Source organism: Ceratotherium simum, chromosome 8 (genome assembly GCF_057802395.1).
Source record: "Ceratotherium simum simum isolate JZ-2026a chromosome 8, ASM5780239v1, whole genome shotgun sequence".
NCBI lineage: Eukaryota > Metazoa > Chordata > Mammalia > Perissodactyla > Rhinocerotidae > Ceratotherium > Ceratotherium simum.
This window is the reverse complement of record NC_141907.1, coordinates 34,647,168-34,669,282: the sequence shown is the minus strand read 5'-3', so window position 1 is coordinate 34,669,282 and position 22,115 is coordinate 34,647,168.

Sequence of the window (22,115 nt, the reverse complement as noted above, 5' to 3'; positions counted from 1 at the left end):
GATTTTGCTTCCTGCTCCTTGGCTCTGAATTCTTCCCTGCCTTCTACCTTTTGTTAGAAATGACATCACTTCTCAGTCTCACCAGCCTAAAATGAGTTGCCCTTTATCTCTACAACTATCAATGTTCCTGTAAAGCCTTCTATCTTTAAGATGCAGGAGAAGCAGATGCAAAAGTGTACAAAGGAATTGTGATAACAATCATCATATGCGCTCCATCTTTAAAGTAAAAATCGCCAGACAATCCACTAGGCTCATAAATCCTTTAGTTATCTCTTGACAGGTCAGGCTGCTATTAATAGACAAATTTAGATTAGGTCTGTCTATGCAAAAGGAAACTGAGTGTTGAAGTTATAAGGCTTCAGGCACTCATTCTATAAATATTTATTGAGCATCAACTACAGACTTGGCAGCAGAGATGGGAGGGCAGCAGAATCAGAATGGTCCTCGTCCTTATGTTGCTTAGAGTAGCCACAGCTCCCTTCCTTTCTCTGAGAAAAATCACTGAAATTCCCACCCCATCTTTACTTCAAACATGTGCATATATCGTGTGGAATTAGAGACTTAAAACTGGAGTTATATGTAAAACTGCCTCAATTCTTAAAAATAACGGATTTATTTTTCTAAAGAATGCCCCCTACTTTACTTTACATAAGCCATGTTATATGTATTCTTATGACAATAGGACACAGATAAGATGTGAGCTGCCTTGGCAAGTTCTATCCAATTAACATTTATTTACCTCTCTAGGAAACCCCCTCAACACAAATTAAACCTAATGTGCAACATCAGTGGGCAAATACTCAATAATCCTTTTTCTCCCCCTTATCTTCAGAGCATCCTCACCTATTCAATGTAAATCATATTTATAAGGCTGGTTTTGTTGTTGTTGCTGTTGATGATTTTGTTTTTCAATATCTGGAGTATAATTGAGATAAAATGTGGGTCACTGAATAAAAGGCCTGACACTCATATTTTTCCTTCAACATGCAGTCCTTTGATCTATTTAAATTCATCAATAATAGATTAAGCACATTACCATTTTATCTATTTTCCACAACCTCAAATCAGTTTGAAGCTTAAAAAAAAAACCGAAAACCATACAACTGTATTTGTATGTTTGTATGTTTTTCAAATAGTTTGAATTTGACAGGTTGGCATTTTTTTAGAATTCTGATATGGGGGAAATTGTGTTTAATTGATGTGATAAAAACAAAGGGAAGTAACAGAGTTGAAAAGCCAAATAAAAAGGGTTTGCTGCTCTTTTAAGAGAAGAGGACTGTAAGTGACATCAACAGTTGTATTTTTCAGTTCACTTTGTTTCTCTTTCTCCCTCTCTGACTCCAGTCTAATTTATATTTGCATTAAATAATTCAGCTCCTTTCCCTTTGTAACAGGCTGTATTTGGGGAGATGAAGACAAACTGCTTAGACCTTGAAAAACACATGGGCTCCTCGGGTAGATGGCATCTGCGAGGACTCAGAACTCCCTCCACATTCTATAGGGAAAAACAGAGCCAGGTGCATTTCTTCCCAAATCAAATTAGCTGCGAGATGCCACATCCAATTGTGACAAATTGATGTGAGAGTTTGTGATGTCTGCAGCAGCTCTTCCAGCAAAGGTCACCGAGAAAAGGCACAGACACCGGGCGGGGGTGCAGCAACTTGTGCTGAAGCCTCTCTGACAATAGCAGGGAAGATGTAAAATGCAATCAGCTTTTTGAAAATTGCGAGAGAATCCAGTTGTAAGCATGTATTCTAATCAGATTTACTGTGCCATCATTTACCTCTTTAAGGATGTTAACATAACATTATGTTTAATTGAAAAAATGGGTAGTTAACTATTCAGAAGAGACTCTCCAGCCCCCCATATAAGCCACCGTCTAATCAGGCACAAAATATAGGATGGCCTAATCACATCGCCAGACAGTTTTCGCATTTCTTAAATAAAATTTGCTTATTTACCACAGAAAATTAACTAAAAATGTTGACATGTGACAAATTTGCCCATCTTGATAGTTGCTTTTAAAGATCTCCCCCGACATTAACAAGTTTACATCATGCTTTATGACATTTAATTACTCATATTTTATTGAATTAGCGTGGTAAGACATCTAAAGCAATCCAACTGTTTTCTGAAATGCCCAAACAGGAGGCGGCCGTTCCATACATGGTGAGAGACCAGGCAAATGGCGATTCAGACCGCTTACTGGATGGTTTGCATTTTTGGCTATTATCTAGCAGGCCGCTCTAGCTGAGAAATGGAAATATTTTAAGATTTCAACAAACTATTTCAGGACCTTCATCAAAATCTGTCTTTAAAGTGCATATTCTTTTCCAAGCCAAATTGACCCAGGACATGTCTCTGCTTGAAGGTAAGAATGAAGCTATCTGCCGCACCTAGGAGGCTCATATTGTAGCTGTATTTATTGAATAATGAATGGATAAATAAGCATATTATCTTGGAGGAGACCATTTTATGCGATTCAAATCCTTTCTTCTCACAACTTTCTTCTCGACTTCTCCAATACTTTTTTTTCACAACGACTGATGATTTTCAGGGCACCAGGACTCTGCTATAAATGCAAGTCTTGGATATATTGAACAATTATTGAGCATAGATTATGTGTCAAACATCGTGCCAAGCACTCTCTGCATTTAATCCTTCCCCAAATACTGGGAGGTAGGAGCCATTATCGATCCCATTTGTTATGTGATGAAACTGAGGCTTAGAGATGGCGACTAACAGCTGGCAAAGTGACAAAGTTAGGAGTCAAACCCAGAGCTTCTCGGAACATGTCAGGGTCCCTGCAAAACGCAGCCCTGCCCCTAAGAGGGCAGATTTGTGCTCGCAGGCCGCTCCTCAGCCCTGTTCACACTCGGGCTGCTCTATTTCAAATCCAAAGCCTGAGCACTTAAACCATCCACATCTCAGCCTCACTCTTTGGTGGTTAATTGTGGCTGGTCCTACTCCTTTAAAAAATACATAATTCTAAACAATTCAAAATATTATGGAATGTCCATAATAAAAAGTACACACACAAACCACAATGGAAATTTTATTTCTAATTCTAGAATGGAAATTCTGCTCCCCTCCTGCTGTAGCCTGGTAATAAAACTGAGTCACCTACCCTGCCTTAGTTTGCGCAGTTATAAGATTTCTTTTTTTTTCTGGTGAGGAAGATCAGCCCTGAGCTATCATCTGTTGCCAATCCTCCTTTTGCTGAGGAAGATTGGCCCTGGGCTAACCTCTGTGCCCATCTTCCTCTACTTTATATGTGGGGCACTGCCACAGCATGGCTTGATAAGCAGTGTGTAGGTTGGCGCCCAGGATCTGAACCTGTGAACCCTGGGCCGGCAAAGCTGAGTGTGCGAACTTAACCACTGCACCACTGGGCCAGCCCCAAAAGATTTCATTTTAAATGTTACCATAAACCTGAATGGTGCCTCCAAACTTCATGAATTTTTTTCTGTACAGACATAAATTAGTTTAACTTTTTAAACTCCAGTAAGGAAAAGAATTACCTTTGTTCTATGCAGGTGAGTAAACTAAGATGTCCTAATTAAGGGAGCGGTGATAGGAGAGGAATCAGAAATCTACCCTCTGCCTCCACCTTGACCATCTAAAAACCTCAGGAGGATCTTTAAAAATGCTCACACAAATCTGCTTCAGATTTGGATAGCTTATGTTTGAAAGTGAGATAAATGTAACTGTAGAGCATTTACTTAAATGTTCCAATGGATACGAACCCCCCATATCTGTGGTTACTCCAACCACTTCCAGACTCCCCCCGCCAATAGGGAATGCAGATGCAGGTTTTATGCTAAAATAGCAGAGCTCTAAGTGCATTAAGAAAATCATTTCAATACAGCTTTTACTAATGCAGACGATTTTTAAAATGAAACAAGGCAGATACAATAGCAGAGGCGCCACAGATTGAATAAATATCACTTAACCAATTACCAATTATCCATGCTAATGAAGGATGAGGCAGAGCTCTGATAAATTAAAACCCCAAATAAACCGAATGTTGGTTTAACCGATGATTCTTCCCCCTCTGCAAGAGCATCTAAGGAACAACTATAAAATGACTGATCTGAATTTTACTTCCTTACCCTTCCTCCACCTGCCCACCCTCTGACTGTGGCTCTGATGGGCGGGAAAATGGTCAAAGGGCAGACAGCTGGAGGGAACTCAAAGGGAGTGGGGGGCCCCACAGAGTGGAGACTCTGGCCCTGGATAATTGGGAGTTGATTGGGTACACAATGGCCTCCCATTGTCCACTGCTCATTTTGGATAAGGGGCTGAAGCCAGGCCTGACATAAGTAGCTCTTTCCTGGACCATCCTCTCCTGGGCCAGCTGTGAGCATTCATGGGCGACAGCCGTGTGTGGCACATTCCTTGCTTCACTTCTCTCCCCTGCGAGTAACCGGGGATTGAGCTAGAAAACTCTGCCGTACTGGAAGTCTAGTTCTTGTCATCTTGCAAAGCGTCAGCCTGGGTCAAAAACTGGAAAGGATGGAAGGTGCTGCAGAGAAATATCTTCAAATGATTTATGCTGGGAGCTTCAGGCTACAGCACGTCATGGGCCTCCATTTTGTCCCTGACTTCCTCAGTGTCTTCCTTTCTGCCACTATTCTCATCCTTCATTCCTTCGTCTGGATTCCTTCCCTCGCTTACTAATGCTTTTGTGTTCCGTCTTGCCACGCTGTCCCTATTTCTATTTTGTTGTGGCCCCACTCACCTCAGCATCACACATCTGGCGCATGACTGGGGTGATAGCTGGTTTTCTGATGCTCCATGAGCACCTTGCCCAGGGCTAATATAAGATAGCATGCAACTATATGGTCATATCATTTGCTAAAATATCTGAGCCCCTAGAGTGCATCTCTGCTAACTTGGCCTTCTCAGCCAACCGTTAGGATTCACCACCCCCTTCCCCATGTTTCAGCAACTAAAGGGTTAAAGCTGGGGGCAGCAGGGAATCTACCTGGTGTCCTTTCTATTTTGTTGGTGCCCTTGCCATGCCCAGGAAAGAAACTCGGCCTAATCGTCCCATAGTTCAAGTGTGCTCCAGGTACCCCCAGGAACCTACAAGGCCAAGTGTTTATAGGCAGTAGTAGGAGAATGAGTATAAATGTGAAATATTTAGTCATTTGCAGACCAGAGGTTGCTTTCACGTACAATGAGCAGGACTCTGACTGGTCTATGGCCACAAGTGTTAGAGCCTAGTATAATCTGCGGAAAAGTTTCTATTTGCTTTAGAATTCCAAAAATGGTTCACAGATCCATGCCTTTGTACATATTTCTGACTCTACCTGGAATGCCCTTCCCCACCGTGCTCACCTGGCAAGCTGCCCTGATCTTCTAAGACTCTGCTCATGTGTCCCCTCTTTTGTTCAGTCTCTGATGACCCTTGTCTATTTGAGTCACATGCTTCCTTGTGTTCCCAAAAAGGTTTGTACCTTCCTCTATTAGAGCACCCATTGCCTTGTGTTGGAGGTATTTGTTAAGCCATCTCTGTCTCCCGCTAAAGCAGTATTTCTCAACTTTGACAACACATTGGAAGCATCCGGGGAGTTTTAAGACACACCAGTAATTGAGTCTCACCCTCAGAAACTCTGATTTAATTGGGAAGAGGTGAGACCTGAGCACTGAGAGATTTAATACCTCCCCAGGTGACTCTAACATGGAGCCAGGTTTGAGCTCCACTGCATGAGATCATGAGCTGCTTAAGGGTAGTTATTATGTCTCGTTCATCTTTATAACCTGGCACAGAGCATGACATACAGTAGGTGCTCGTTGCATGAATGTATGTCTGCATTAGTTGGCCTGGTTCTAGGGGATCACTAAGGGCCTTGTGGCAAAAGCTGCCAACTTTCTGCCAATATTCCTTTCCCCTCTATGGGGGAAGTGGTAGAATTTTTAGCTGCAAGCGCAGGGTTGCTTAAGAAAAAGACCACATTCCCACCTTCCCTTGTAGCTGGGAGAGTCCAAGAAAGTAATTATGGTCAATGCGATGCAAGCAGAAATAGGGCGTGCAATTTCTATGTCATGCCCTTAAAAAGAAAAGTCAGGGGGCCAACCCGGTGGTGTAGTGGTTAAGTTCTCATGCTCTGCTTCAGTGGCCCAGGGTTCTTGGGTTTGGATCCTGGCTGTGGACTTACGAACTGCTTATCAAGCCATGCTGTGGTGGTGACCCACATATAAAGTAGAGGAAGACAGGCATGGATGTTAGCCCAGGGCCAATCTTCCTCAGCAAAAGAGGAGGATTGGCAACGGATGTTAGCTCAGGGCCAATCTTTCTCACCAAAAAAAAAAAAAAAAAGAAAGAAAAAGAAAAGAAAAGTCATACCCATCTATGCTCTGTTTTCTCCTTCCCTGCTGGCTGGAATGCTGACCTGGTGGTGGTGGGCCATCTTGGACCCTGGGGACAAGAGTAACAAATAGAAAGGACCTAATCACTGACCTGTGGAGCCATGATGCTGGCCCTAGAGAAAGACATAAACTGAAGTCACTATTATTTGTGGTCTCTGTTACAGTACCCAACCGTTAGTCCCTAACTAATTTGGAAAATTTTTATTTTACTATCACAAAGCCTGATATTTGAGCTTGAAAACACTAGCAAAACTTGTACTAACTCTACTCCACTCCAGTCTGGCAGCCAATGTGTTGCTCCACAGGAACAACACTTACTTGGGTCTCTGATGGCTCCCCATCACTCTTAGGCTAATGGCCAAAATCCATGACATAGATCACAAAGCCTTGCCTTGTCAGGCTGCGTCTGCCTCTCCAACCTCATCCTGCCCTCAGTTTCCCTTGGTCTCTCTGCTTCAGTCTCATTGGCCTTCTCTTGTTTCCTCAAATGAGCTGCACTCTCTTCCACCACAGGGTCGTTTTGTGAACAGTTTCCTCTCTCTGGAATGATCTTGCCCTACATTTTCACCTGATTAACTCTAACTCATCCTGCTGTCCTTCAGATTGCAGCTCGATTGTCACTTCTTCAAGTCTCCCCTGACCTCTCTAAGTAGGTAACCTCCATGTGGTACATTTTGAAACTCTCTGCATTCTTCGCAGTTGTGATTTTGCGTTTACTGGGATGATTATCTAACTATCAATTGCCTACATCACTAGACTATTAGCTCCACAAGAGCAAGGCCTGTGGTTTTTTTTTTTTTTGCTCAACATTGACTCCCCAGTGCCTAGCATAGAGCCGAGCATGTAGTAGGTGCTCGATAAGTATTTGTTGAATGGACAGATGAATATACGAGTAAGCCCAAGAGGACAATTTTTCCCTTCCATTGCAAAACAAGGTAGAGACAGGAAAGATGGAAAGCATATGGTTAAAACATTAAGAGAAGAAGGACTTTTTTATTTCTTAACACTCTTGCCAGAGAGCATCAGCCAACCGTGATCTGGCTAGAGGAAAGTTAGCCAAGTGTGATCTCAGGATCCTCAATCCCAAATTAAGTTGTTCTTGGCACTCTAGCCACCAGATCACAAGTAGGTGGACTGGCTCAGCTCTGGGGAGCAGCATTTCTTCCCTGAGCTATAATGAATGGGAAAGCATTAGGACTTACTTTCTCCTCTCCTATTTACAGGCCTATTTGCCTAAAAGCTGCTGGTCTGAGCTCCCCTAAAGAATCATGAGGTCTTATCCAACATGGTTCCTCTTGCCTGGAATCACCTCCGCCTGCCCTCTTCCAACATATTCAAGTCCTGCACTCCATTCAAGGCCTGAGCTTGTTCCATCTCCTTCAGGAAGGTCTGATGAGCTACACTAACTTGTGAGTACTGTCCCCAACTTCAGGAGTTTTCTCAGGAGCGTTCAATAGGCCATCATGATAAATTGCCTACCAACATTATTTATTTTTATGTAATTATACTATCTCCCCAAATAGAATACGAACTCATTCAGGGCAGGAATATGAATCTTTTATTCTTAGCATGCAACACAGAGGGTGCTGCCTAGTAAGTATCTAGTGAAGCATGAAGTGTTTGTTTAGGAGGAGGAGGAGGATGATGATGATGATGATGATGACATAAGGAAGTACATGTTCTCTTCCAAAACACTGTTGGCACCTTGCTAACGTGTAACCCCGTACCCCAGAATTAGGGTAAGAATAGTGTGCACATGGATCTTTTTTTTTTTTTAAGATTTTTATTTATTTTATTTTTCCCCCCAAAGCCCCAGTGGATGGTTGTGTGTCGTAGCTGCACATCCTTCTAGTTGCTGTATGTGGGACTCGGCCTCAGGATGAACGGAGAAGTGGTGCCTCGATGCGCACCCGGGATCCGAACCCGGGCCACCAGCATCGCAGCGCGTGCACTTAACCACCAAGCCACAGGGCCGGCCCCAGTGCACATGGATCTTAAGAAAATATTTCACTCCAGGATTGAAAGTTAAGTCCCTTCCAGCACAACACACCATGAGGGCTCTAATTTACTCATAGCCAGAATAAAATAGCTGAGACCTGAATCACAACATTGCCCAGGGCAATGAAAACTCTAAGTGAACTGAAGAATTCTTTTTCAACTTTGGCTATAGTGGAAGAAAAAAAAATTAACCAGTTAGGTTAAAAGAGCATTAATCTTGGGTGCTAGCCCTGTATTTGTTGTGTTCACCTGGTGCCTCAAAGCCACCCACATCTGACTACCTGATTTATTAATCAGAGAGAAACTTGTGGTTTCTTTTTGAGAAAATACCAAAGTATTTTTTCAAAACATGGATTGGTGTGTTTGTTTGCTTTTGTCTGTCCACCCACTCTTCATTCCTCCCTTCCTTCCTTCCTCCCTCCCTCCCTCCCTCCCTCCCTCCCTCCCTTCCTTCCTTCCTTCCTTCCTTCCCTGCTTTCATCCTTCCTTCCATTCAGCCAGCCAGCAAAGACACATTGAGTGTTGCCCACATGCTAGGCACTGTGCTAGGCATGCGACATGAGAACAGATATTAGTAATAGCAGCAAACAAAATAATGGCTAATGTGTTTTTTTGAGTGTTTACCATGTGATAGATACACACATTGTTGCATTTAATCCTGTCAACAACCCTTAACGTACAGGACCATTGTATGCCTCACCTCATATATTCTTGACTCATTTTTTATTCCAGCTGTTGCCATGACAACCAGTTTCCTACAGGTATAACCTGGCAGTACCTTGTTTGAGCTCCACCACTGATCTCTCACTGTCTGCCCTGGGGCTTCACAGCTGCTGCCAATGACTCCACCTGTGGAACTGCTCAGCCATTCTGATGGGAGCTCAGACTTGAAAGTGTGAGGGAGTTGCCCACAAAGCTGATGGGAGATAGATGATGGTGGATAAGTGCTCTCTCTTCCATCCCTCAAGAGGACAATTCTGGGGCTGGCCCTGTGGCCTCGTGGTCAAGTTTGGCACACTCTGCTTTGGTGGCCTGGGTTCGTGGGTTTGGATCCTGGGCATGGACCTACACCACTCGTCAGCCATGCTGTGGCAGTGACCCACATAAAAAGTAGAGGAAGATGGGCACAGATGTTAGCTCAGGGCTAATCTTCCTCAAGCAAAAAAAAGAGGAAGATTGGCAACAGATGTTAGCTCAGGGCTAATCTTCCTCAGCAACAGCAACAACAAAAAGCAAAAGACAATTCTGAGGTCATTCTGCACAGTTCCTCAGAGACTCCCAGCAAGGTGGAGCCCCAGCTGCCCCCAGTGACCCACTCGATAATGTACGCTTATATTGACTTGCTCTCCTTCCCTATTTCACTCTTCCTAGTTCCTCCTCTTGTTCCCTGAGATTTCTCTCCAGATACTGCTTGCATGAGTCCTTGGTCTCAGACCTGCCTTCCAGGGGGATCTCAAGCAAAACAATTAGGATTCACATTTTAACAGTTGAGGAATGTAGTGGTGGCCCCAAAGATGTTAAGTCCTAATCCCTGGAACCTGTAAATGTTACCTTATTTGGAAAAAGGGTCTTTGTTGTGATTAAGTTAAGGATATTTAGATGGGAGATTACCCTGGATTATCTGTATGGGCCCCAAATGGCATCATATTTATCCTTAGATATGATTCATGTGATGAGGCAGTGGGAGATCTGATGCACACAGAATAGGAGGAGGCAGTGTGACCACGGTGGCAGAGACTGGAGTGATGGAATCACAAATCAAGGAATCTCCCAGAAGCTGGGAGAGGCAAGGAGAGAATTCTCCCCTAGAGTCTCCAGAGGGAGTGGGGCCCTGCTGACACCTTGATTTCAGCCTACTGACACTAATTTCCAGCTTCTGGCCTCCAACATTGTGAAAGAATAGATGTTGTTTTAAGCCATTAAGTTTTTGGTAATTTGTTAGAACAGCCACAGGACATTGATTAAAAGAATCTGAGGTACACAGAGCTCAAATAATTTGCCTAAGGTCCTACAGTTACAACTGGCAGAGCCAGGATTCAAACTCAGTTCTGTCTGACTCCAGTGTCCAAGTTCTTAATACTTTGCTTCCTCTCCATATAGAGAGGGCAAGATTCCTGCTCTGGAGAGGAGGCAGACAACTAAACAAGGAATCATAGCTGATATTGGTAAGGACTATAATGGAAGGAAGTGGGTATCTGGAAGTTCGGGGGAGAGGAAGTCTTCCTTGGGGAGGAGTCATTACCTAGTGGCACCCAGGAAACCTTGTGTGAGATGGATCACTTCTCTGAGGCACACACCAAACAGATTCTGGTCAGTCAGTTTCAACCCACTAATATCCTTCTTTAACCTCGATGCTGGCTGAAAGCCAAATCCCTACCAGGTCAGTGCAAAATATTTGTTTTGGCTCCCCTAGCCTGTTGCCTGGGGTGAATTTAGATAAATTCTCCATAGGGAGGCATCCTTCAGTTCTTGAGGATTCTCTAGGTTCCCACTAAGTGTCTTTGAAGCCTCAGAGAGGGAATTTATTGTAGACTGAAGGGCTTCGTGAAGGCATGCCCTATATCAAAATACAGAGTCCACCAAACGGGGCTGAGGACCTGCTAGGGGATGAGATGCCACTCTGGAATGTTAAATAAGGAAGTGGGAATGTACATAGAAACAAGCAAGGAGTTTTGCTGGGTTTGTTTGATGGTGGATGTTAACTCCTTAACTTCTTAACTATGACCTCTCTAATTTGATCATTAAGTCACAATAACTCATAATAAAGCCACAAAAAATCCTAACCATTACAACTTAGCATTAAATGTTTCACTCCTCCAACATTTCCGGGGCTACTTCCTCCTTTCTTCCAACCGTTTAACCCTGAGGAAATTCCTTGGGTAAGATAATGAGATAGCCCTGCCTGATCCTTCTCAGGGTATTGGCTTTTTTAATTCCATAAAATGTCTCAAATACCTTCTGCCAAACACTGGGCAAAGTTCTGGGGATACAGAGGAGACAGATATAATCCCTGGCTTCAGGGAGTTCACAGTCTAGGTGGCAAGACAGATGAATATACAACACTCACATAACAATACTAAAGGCACACGTGCAGTGGTGTGGGAGTAGAGAGGAGGCACGCCCAGCTTAGTATAGGAACGCTCAGAGAGAAGAGTTCTCAGAGAAAGCCCTTGGAACAAGAGACACTGTGCTGAGTCTTAAAGGAAAAGGCTGGAGTTACCCAGGTGGAAAAGGAGGATAGAGAGAGGGGGTGTGGAGGGAAGGCAGAGGGAAACATGTTTTAGTCAGTCCGGGCTGTTATAACAAAACACCATAGATTGGGTGGCTTAAACATTTATTTCTCATGGTGTGGAGGCTGGGAATTCCAAGACGAAGGGGCCAGCAGATTCGGCGTCTGGTGAGAACATTCTTCCTGGTTTGCACGTGGCTGTCTTCTTGCTGTACCCTCATGTGGTGGAGAGAAGTCTCTAGTCTTTTCCTCTTCTTATAAAGGCACTAATCCCATAATGGGGGCTCTACCCTCATGACCTCATCTCACTCCAATTACCTCCCAAAGGCCCCACCTTCAAATACCAACACATTGGGATTAGGACTTCAACATATGAATTTGAGGAAGACACAAACATTCAGTGCATAGCACATGTACAAAGGCAAAGATGTGAGAACGAGAACAAGAGAGAGAGCGAGAGCGAGAGCGAGGGAGAGCAACTGGGGAACAGTAGGCGCTAGTGTTGTTGGAGCTCGGGTACGTGTGCATGCAGCTGGAGAGGTAAGCAGGAAAGCCTTGTGTACCATGTGGGAGTTAGACTTTATTATGAATGTGATAGGGAGTCATTGAAGGATTTTAAGTCAGGAGTGACATGATCAGATTTACCTTTAATATGATCACTGTGGCATCAGTGTGCGGAATATATTGGAGAGAGGCCTGACTGGAGACAGAGAGGCCAGTTAGGGAGCTATGACAGTGATCCGGGTGATAGATGATGAAATGGGGATGACAATAGGTGACAGATGCAAGAGCAATTTAGGATATAGAATCAGCAGGAGGAGTTGGCCACAGATAAGCACTGGAATCTGAGGGAGGAGTGGAGGACTTCTGGATTTCCGGCTTGTGCAAGTCAGTAAATGAGTAAGAAGAAGATTTGGGGGAGAGGGAAAATAATGAATTGAGTTGAGACTATTTTGAGTTTGAGAATATTCCCCATCATTCCAAGTGGAGATGTTTGGTAGGCAGGTTATTTGGAAATCAGTGCCAGACCCTCTTCTGTTCCCAGTTAATACTCTCTCCTTGATTATCTCACACACATCAGCTACCACCTAATTGCTGATAACTCTCAAGTCTTTAAGTTCTGCCTGAACCTCTCTTCTGAGCTTCAACTTCCTGGATCCAACCACCAATTAGGTATTTCCTCTTGAATGTCCCAACTTGGAGGTTAAGTGACTGCATCTCGTTATCAGGGTACTCTATCTAAAGATGTGCTGTTCAATACAGTAGCCGCTAGTGCTATTGAATACCATTACTGTTGAGTACTATTGAGTACTTGAAATGCGGCTAGTCCATAGGAGAAAATATTTGCAAAAAACATATCTGGATAAAGGACTGTTATCTAAGACATACAAAGAACTGTTAAAACTCAACAATAGGAAGATGAACAACCCAACTAAAAAATGAGCAAAAGACAGATAATTCAAAGAAGATATACAGACGACAAATAAGCATATGAAAAGTTGCTCAACATCATATGTCGTTAGAGAATTGCAAATAAAACAAAAATGAGATACCGCTGCACACCTCTTAAATAGCTAAAATTCAAAACACCGACAGCACCAAATGCTGGTGAGGATGTGGAGAAATCAGAGCTCTCATTCATTGCTCAGGGAGTGAAAAATGGTACAGCCACTTGGGAAGACAGTTTGGTAGTTTCTTACAAAATGAAACCATATGATCCAGCAATTGTGCTCCTTGGTATTTAGCTCGATGAGTTGAAAACTCATGTCCACACAAAAAGCTGTACACAAATGTTTGTGGCAGCTTTATTCATAATTGCCAAAACTTGGAAGCAACCAAGATGTCCTTCAGCAGGTGAATGGATGTACAAACCGTGGATATACAAACATGCAGACAACGGAATATTATTCAGTGCTATAAAAAAATGAGCGATCAAACCATGGAAAGACATGGAGGAAGCTTAAATGCATGTTACTAAGTGAAAGAAGCCAATCTGAAAAGACTACATACTGTATGATCCAACTATATAACATTCTGGAAAAGGCAAAACTATGGAGATAGTAAAAGGATCAGTGGTTGCTAAGGGTTAGCAGGGAGAGAGGGATGTATAGGTAGAGCACAGAGGATATTTAGAGCAATGAAACCACTCTGATACTGTGATGGTGGATACATGTTGTTATACATTTGTCAAAACCCATAGAATGTACACCACCAAGCATGAACCCTAGTGTAAACTATGGACTTTGAATGATAATGATGTGTCATTGTAGGTTCATCAATTGTAACAAATGTACCACTCTGGTGGGGGATGTTGATAGTAGGGGAGGCTGTGTGTGAGGCCAGGGAGTATATGAGAAGTCTGTGTACTTTCTGCTTGATTTTACTGTGAACCTAAAACTGCTCTAACAATTAAAGTCTATTTAAAAAAAATGCAGCTAGTCCAAATTGAGATGTGCTGTAACTATAAAATAGACACTGAATTTCAAAGACTTGTATGAAGAAAAGGATATAAATATATTATTAATAATTTTTTATGTGGATTCCATGATAGGAAGATAATATTTGGGATATATTAAGTAAAATATATTATTAAAATGTATTTACCTTTTTTGTTGTTTAAAAAATGTGGCTACTAGAAAATTTCAAATGTTATGTGACTTGCATTCTATTTCTATTGGGCTGTGCTGGCTTATACCATAGACAAGCTAGCACAAGAAACCAAGACTCCTGGCTTCTAATCCAGGATGAACCATTCATTCACCAGACATATTTGAAGTACCTACTGTGTGATGAATAAGATAGAGATGGTCCCTGCCTTTGGAAAGCTTACAGTCTTTTTCTGCCTTATTATTGAGATCAGTATAAGAAACAGTTTTGGAAAGTACAAAGCACCTTAACAATACAAAGAATAATGTGAATATAATTTCCAGGTAGAAAGAAGACATGTTCTGATTTCCAGATGAGAGTTGGGAATATTAGGAATCCTTGTGTGGGTAGAAAACCATGCAATCGGTCCAATAATTGCAACCAATTAAGTGACCTTGAAATGGCATTGAGGTTATACCAGAGGGTAAAAAGAAAAGCTATGAGGTCTATACAAATTGTAATTTCTGGCAAAATAAGTTCAAGTTGGGAATCCCTGAACTGTACATAACCAGAGGAGCTCTGCAGAGAGAGTTTTGCATATCGACTAATCTTTGCCTTGGTGATAGAACTACCATATGATCCAGCTATTCCCCTGCTGGGTATTTATCCAAAGAACTTGAAAACACCAATGCATAAAGATACATGCACCCCTGTGTTCATTGCAGCGTTATTCACGATAGCCAAGACTTGGAAGCAACCTAAGTGCCCATCAAAGGACGAATGGATAAAGAAGATGTGGTATATATACACAATGGAATACTACTCAGCCATAAGAAATGATGAAATCCAGCCATTTGTGACAACATGGATAGACATGGAGGGTATTATGCAAAGTGAAATAAGTCAGAGGGAGAAGGTCAAATACCGTATGATTTCCTTCATTAAGTAGTAGATAATAACAACAATAAACAAACACATAGAGACAGAGATTGGATTGGTGGTTACCAGAGGGGAAGGGGGGAGGGAGGAGGGTGAAAGGGATAATTCGGCACATGTGTGTGGTGATGGGTTGTAATTAGTATTTGGGTGGTGAACATGATGTAATCTATGCAGAAATAGAAGTATAATGATGTACACCTTAAATTTATACAATGTTATAAACCAATGTTACTGCAATAAACAAAAAATTTAAAAAAAAAGTCTTTGCCTTGGTAGTAAAAAGAAAGGCTGGATTTTAGTCAGCTTTTCCTCAGCCAGTGCTGTTAGGAGAGCATGGCAGGAACAGGTGGGGCAGAAGAAATAGTCAAACAAGGTCTGGAGGTCAGCTTAAACCACACACAAATGGCAGGAAATGGCAGAAGCAGCAGCCACATGGCAGAGGCAGCTATGTTTTGAAGGGCAGCTTAATTCGAACCAAGCCTTTGGGACAGCCAAGGAGCTAGGGGGCAGGTAACCAACCAGCAACCCAGGTCTCTGAATGTATTGAAAGGTGGAGAACGTGGAGGCCAGGGACCAAGCTTTACGGCCTGCTTAGCAAATGCTTCCCTCAGCGACCATGAGCCCTGGAAGGAGGCCTTCAAGACCAGGCCTCTTATTTTATAGATGAAGAGGCAGGAGCAGTAGGAGGGGGAGAATCAGGCACTGGCTGATCTCTGGCTCTGTGCCAGACCTTGGGCTACTGTGGGAGTCCAAAGGGGATAAGATGATCTCTCTCTCCTGAGAGCACTTCCTGACTGGGAGGAGATTCTATTTATTTGGCAGTTTCTCCCACATTGGAAGCAGTCTATAAAATGACTTGTTTAAAAAGTACATTGTACTATTTAAAAGCCAATATTGATAAAATTGTCCAAACTTCTTTGTATGGTTCTGTAAAACTGGGATGGTTAGGAGAATGAATTATAAGAGAACATTTGGTACTTCAAAAAAAAAAAAAAAGGAAGAAAAGGAAAAACCCATTTTGCTGTGATGGGAATGGCGCTTTGCTATTTGTAAGTTTCGCCCCCGTTAAGGTGCGTGCTGGAGCTGGTGTTTGCATAGTGATTAAACAAGACGGGTTTAATCTTGTCACAGGCCTGGGTCTGACTCCCGTCCCGCAACCTGCTAGCTGAGGGCTGGAGCAAGTTGCTTTACTGCGTTAGGCCTTTACCTCATTTGTAAAAGGGGATGATATACCTACCTTAAGAGGCTGTAAAGAGGATTGAATTAAATCACTGAGTATGCTAAAACTCAAAGCATAGTGTCAGGAAGCTAGTAATGCTCAATGAATGGTAGCTAATATTATTGTTGTTGTTATTAATATGTAGGCAAGCCTAACACCTGGATTTTTCCAAGCTCTCCGTCCCTCTCTTGGATACATTCACACACACATACACATATCGTGAATATAACTGTCGGAACCAGAACTGGGGCTGGAAAACCTTAGACCTGGGTCAATTCTAAGAGACTTAAATGCGTTTTGCACACTTGAGGAAATAATTGCATTGAATATTACTTGAAATATGGGTGTCACTGTATCTGGCTTAAAAACATTTTTTCCTTTACTCCATAAGCATTTTCTGAGTGGCAGCTGTGTGTAAATCACAGCTCTGGGTCCTGGGGATATGGTGGTGAAGAAGACCAAAATCCCTGCGCGAAGATCTGAGGATCTTCCAAAATAAGCATGGAGTGTGATGTCAAGTGCCCTGAGAAATAAATAAAGCAGAGACTACAGACTACAGAGACTACAGGGTGGGGGCTATTCTTGAAAGGACAATCAGGGAAGGCCTCTTTGGGAAATTACATTTGAACAGGTGAAGTTAGGGAGTGATGAGCGTTAGGGTTTGTATGAGCATTAGGGAGTGATGAGGCAACCCGAAACTATCTGGGGGAGGAGTGCTCAGGTAGGGAGATCAGCAAATGTGATGGTGGGGTAGTTCTTGACTGTTACTTTATTCAGTGAAGTCAAATTTGCCTCTGTGAATACGGCTGTGTATATATTCCTTAGAGAATTTGCCATGTTCATGAGGCTTTCAATAAAAGTAGAAATTTGGAGGATGTTGGTGAAAGGTGGGAGGAGAGTCTTGGGGAGCAGAGGGAAGGTTTAGGGGAATGATGAGGTGAGATCTTTAAATGACTCTGTATATCAGTGGTCTCATTCTGAGGGTGTGTCTACATCAGAGTTTCTTAATCTTGGCACTGTTGATATTTTGGTGGATAATTTATTGTTGGGAGTGGTGGTGGCGGGGGGAAGCTGTCCAGTGCATTGTGGAATGTTTAGGAAAATCCTTGATCTCTACCCACTTGGTACCAGTAGTATTCTCCCATTTACAACAACCCAAAACGTCTCCAGACATTGCCAAATGTCCTCTGGGGGAGTAAAATCACCCCCAGTTCAGAATCACTGGTCCACATATTGGTGGAACAAGTGTCTGGAATTTCTTTACTTCAAAAATCTCATCATGGGGGGCCGGCCCAGTGGTGTAGTGGTTAAGTTCACTCACTCCGCTTCAGCTGCCCAGGGTTCGCAGGTTCAAATCCTAGGCGTGGATCAATGCACCGCTCATCAAGCCATGCTGTGGTGGTGTCCCACATACAAAATGGAGGAAGATGGGCACAGATGTTAGCTCAGGGCCAATCTTCCTCAGCGAAAAAAGGAGGATTGGCAACAGATGTTAGCTCAAGGCCAGTCTTCCTCACCAAAAAAAAAACTATATCTCATCGTGGGAAAGAAGTTTAATCAACATTTAATTCAAATTTGATTGGGAGATTAGCTGCGTATATAGAGGAGCCACGTGCCAAGTGCTTTTCACATATTAGTTTATTTAATCCTCATAGCAATCTGATGAAGGAAATATCATTTGTGCTGTTTCATATATGGGGAAACTTCGACTTCTGGAGATTGAGTGACTTGTACAAGGTCACACAGCTAGTGAACAGCAGCACCAGGATTCAAACCCAGGTTTGTCTGATTTCAAAGACACTCTTTTGCTCTAGACCTGCGCTGTCCAATATGGTAGACACTAGACATATGTGGCTATTTAAATTTAAATTAATTAAGATTAAAAATTCAGTTGCACTAGCTACATTTCAACTGCTTAATAGCAACATGTGACTAGCAACTACCATATTGGACAGTGCAGATATAGCACGCTCCCATCATTACAGAAAGTTCTATTGGACAGCCCTGCTCTAGACCAATTGGCCCATGAGGAGGTGGAGGCATAAAATAAGTGAGTAGACACATCCTTAATCCCCATGATGAGCATTCTCCAGGCATTAGGACTAGATGTGATTCCCTCTTCCTGTCTCACCACCAACCGTACCAGTCCTCCCTTCCCCAATTCCCCACCATCACCTCTTTGGAGAGTTCCTGCTTAGCACCCCCTACATTCTGAACCAATTCTCCCCAGAGAAGTAGACTGCTGCTGCCTTTTGACAATGACTTTCTCTCTGTCTTAGATCACCTCTGAAGGCTTGCTCAATCGACTTAGCATGATCAGCCTTTCTGCAGGAAATGCTTGTAGGAAGTGGGCATGATCCTGGTGTTGTAAGGAATTTTACTTTTGTTTGAAGAAAGGCTCTTGGAGCAAGAGATGGGCCTGGCTGAAGTCATCAGGAAGTCTGTTTTTAGTTCTATGCAGGCAAGATGTGTACTCAAGATAGCAAGACTGCACAGGAAAGTAAACTTGCCCCAAAGCCAAAATAAAACCGACATGGACGTACTCTACTTCGCTCTGCAAGGCAGATGTCCTCATTACCATGTAGTCTTTGCCAGTCTTGTTGAGGTCAATCTGGGCACCCCCAACATGGCTTTGGTTGGCATATATTTTTGCTTCCTGCATTATCAGTTCATCACTTTATCAACTTGCCCTGGCAGAAGATGCAAGGATGGCAGGTAGGTGCTTGTTGTCCATGAGAACGTGGTTACCCCATCCAAATAGGAGGAAGAGCTCCTAGTTCTTATTGGTTACCCCACTGAGATAAACTCCCGAGGACCAGAGCAGACTCTCATTTTGAAAGTGTGATTCTTCAGGTGTTTTCTGCCTCTGGCTACCAACATTCAGGAAATATTTACCAAGTGCCTCCTTTGTGCCAGACATGCCAGACACTGTTCTAGACACTGGGTTTGCAGCAGTCAACAAAGCAAATATCCCTGCCCATATGGAGATTTCATGCTAGCGGGGAGAGTAGACATAAGAGAAAATAACTAGGTAAAATATGTAGAATGACAGATGGGATTAGTGCTATGGAGGAAAATGCAGTAGGGAAGAGTTAGGGAGTGCTACTGAGGTGGGCGAGTGGCAATGTTAAATAGAGTGGTCAGGGATATTTCCCTGAGGTGGTGACATTTGAGTAAAAACCTAAGGAAAGAGAGAAAATGAGCCATTTGGATATCTGGGAGGATCTGCAGTCCAGGCAGAGGAACAGCAAGTACAAAGGCCCTGAGGAGGTAGCAGGAACAGCGAGGAAACTGGAGTGGCTGGAGTAGAGAGAATAAGGTAGAGAGGGGTAGGAGGTGAGGTCAGAGAGGTTGCAGGGGCACCAGCGCACGTGGGACTCTGAAGCCTGCTGCAAGAATTTGGCTTTTACTTGAGTGAGATGAGAAGCCGTTGGGCAGAGAACGGACATAAGTGATCACTCTGGCTTCTGTATGGAGAATAGATTATAGAGGAGTGTGGTGGTTTTAAAATATATGTCCACAAATGCTTTAATGTTCCTCTCTTCAGAGAGTGGAGCCTAATTTGCTCCCCTTGAATGTGGACTGGATTTAGTGACTCTCTTCTCAAGTGGTGGGAGTAAAGGTGCGTGACTTTGGAGATTAAACATAAGGAGCAGTGCAGCCTCCTCCTTGCTCTCTCTCTCTTAGTTCACTTGCTCTGGGGGAAGCCAGCTGTCATGTCATGAGGACACATGAGGAGCAGCCTATGGAGAGCTGACATGGTGAGGAACCCAGACCTCCTGCCTGTAGCCAGAGATGAACTGAGGTCTTGGTGGACAACCATGTCAATGAACTATCTGGGAAGTGGATCCTCCAGTCAAGCCTTCAGATGCCATCTTGATGCCAACCTCATGAGACACTCTGAGCCAGAACCACCCAGCTAAGCCACTCCTGGATTTCTGACCCACAGAAACTGTGAGATCATAAATGCTTACTTGAAGCTGCTAACTTTGGGGATAATTTGCCATATAGTAATAGATAACTAACACAGGGAGCAAGGGCAGAAACCAAAGAGACCAGCTGTGAGGCTACTGCAGTAATCCATGTGAGGAGGTGACTTGGAAGTAGTGAAAAAGAGAACTGCAGTCAGACTGGATCTGGGGAGTGAGAAAGAAGAGTCAGGCTTTTGAAGAACCACCATCACCTCAGTTGTTGTAGTGAAAAGTATAGGGGTCATTCTTGGTTTCTTTCTTTCCTTCATCCCCCACCTTCAGCCCATTGGCAAGTCTGAAAGATTCTATGTCCGTAATATATTTCTACTTCCTGCTAGTGCTGCAGATACCACCCTACTGGAAGCCAGCATCATCTTTCACTTAAACTTGTCCTCCCACTCTCCTACAGCAGCCAGTAGGATATTCCAAGAACACAAATCAGATTGAGGAGCTCCTGTTCTTAAAACTCTTGAGTGGCTTTCCATTGCACTCAAAATCAAATCCAGACTTGTCACGGCTAACAAGTCCCTACATGCAGTTGGCCCCTGTCTATCTCTGACCTCATCTGATACTAGTGCTCTCCTTCTTTACTTTTCTCCAGCCGCTCTGACCTTCTCTCTGTTTCTTGATGATGCTAAATTCATTCCTGGATTAAGACATTTGCATTTGTTGTTCCCTCTGCCTGGAATACTCTTTCAGATATCTGCATGGCTATAACCTTCTTGTCATTTTGGTCTCATACAAATGTCATTTTCTTGGAGAGCCTTCCCTCAGTTCTAAATCTAGGTAGCCCCTTCCAGTTACTTCTTGTCATTTCAGCCTTTTTGGTTTTCTTCACAGTGTTTACCTCGTACATATGTTTGTTCACTTATTTATTTTCCGTCTTCTCTTCTCTGGACGCCTTGACCTTAGCCTTGGTCCTCACCCTATCTCTCCTGTTTATTACCATATATATCATCAGCCGCTATCACAATACTGGCACATTGCAGGTATTTGATGAGTAACTGTTGACGGTATGCATGAATGAATAAATAAACGGTCTGACAGAGAAGAAAAAGCCCAATCTACTTTTCCAGCTCCATCTGCACTCAGGTGGCACAGGTAATGGAGAACTTTCAGTTTTACCAAGTCCTCTGCTGTCTCATGGCCTTTGCGTTTTCTGACTTCACATACTTGACCCCTCCTTCCCTCCGATGTCTGCTCAAATATCACCTTATTGGAGAGGCATACCCTGGCCGCTTTTTTTTTTTTTTATTGATGTTTCAGTAGTTTATAACATTGTGAAATTTTGGGTTGTACATTTTTGTTTGTCCATCACCATATACATATCTCCTTTCACCCCTTGTGCCCACCCCCTACCCCCACTGCCCCTGGTAACCACAATATAGTTTTCTCTGTCCATGTGTTGGTTTATATTCCACACATGAGTGAGATCCTATGGTGTTTGTCATTCTCTTTCTGGCTTATTTCACTTAACATAATACCCTCCAGGTCCATCCATGTTGTTGCAAATGGGACAATTTTGTCTCTTTTTATGGCTGAATAGTATTCCATTGTATACATATACCACATCTTCTTGATCCAATTGTCAGTCGAGGGACACTTGGGTTGCTTCCACATCTTGGCTATAGTGAATAATGCTGCAATGAACATAGGGGTGCATAAGCCTCTCTGGATTGTTGATTTCAGGTTCGTTGGATAGATTCCCAGTAGTGGGATAGCTGGATCATAGGGTAAGTCTATTTTTAATTTTTTGAGGAATCTCCATACCGTTTTCCATAGAGGCTGCACCAGTTTG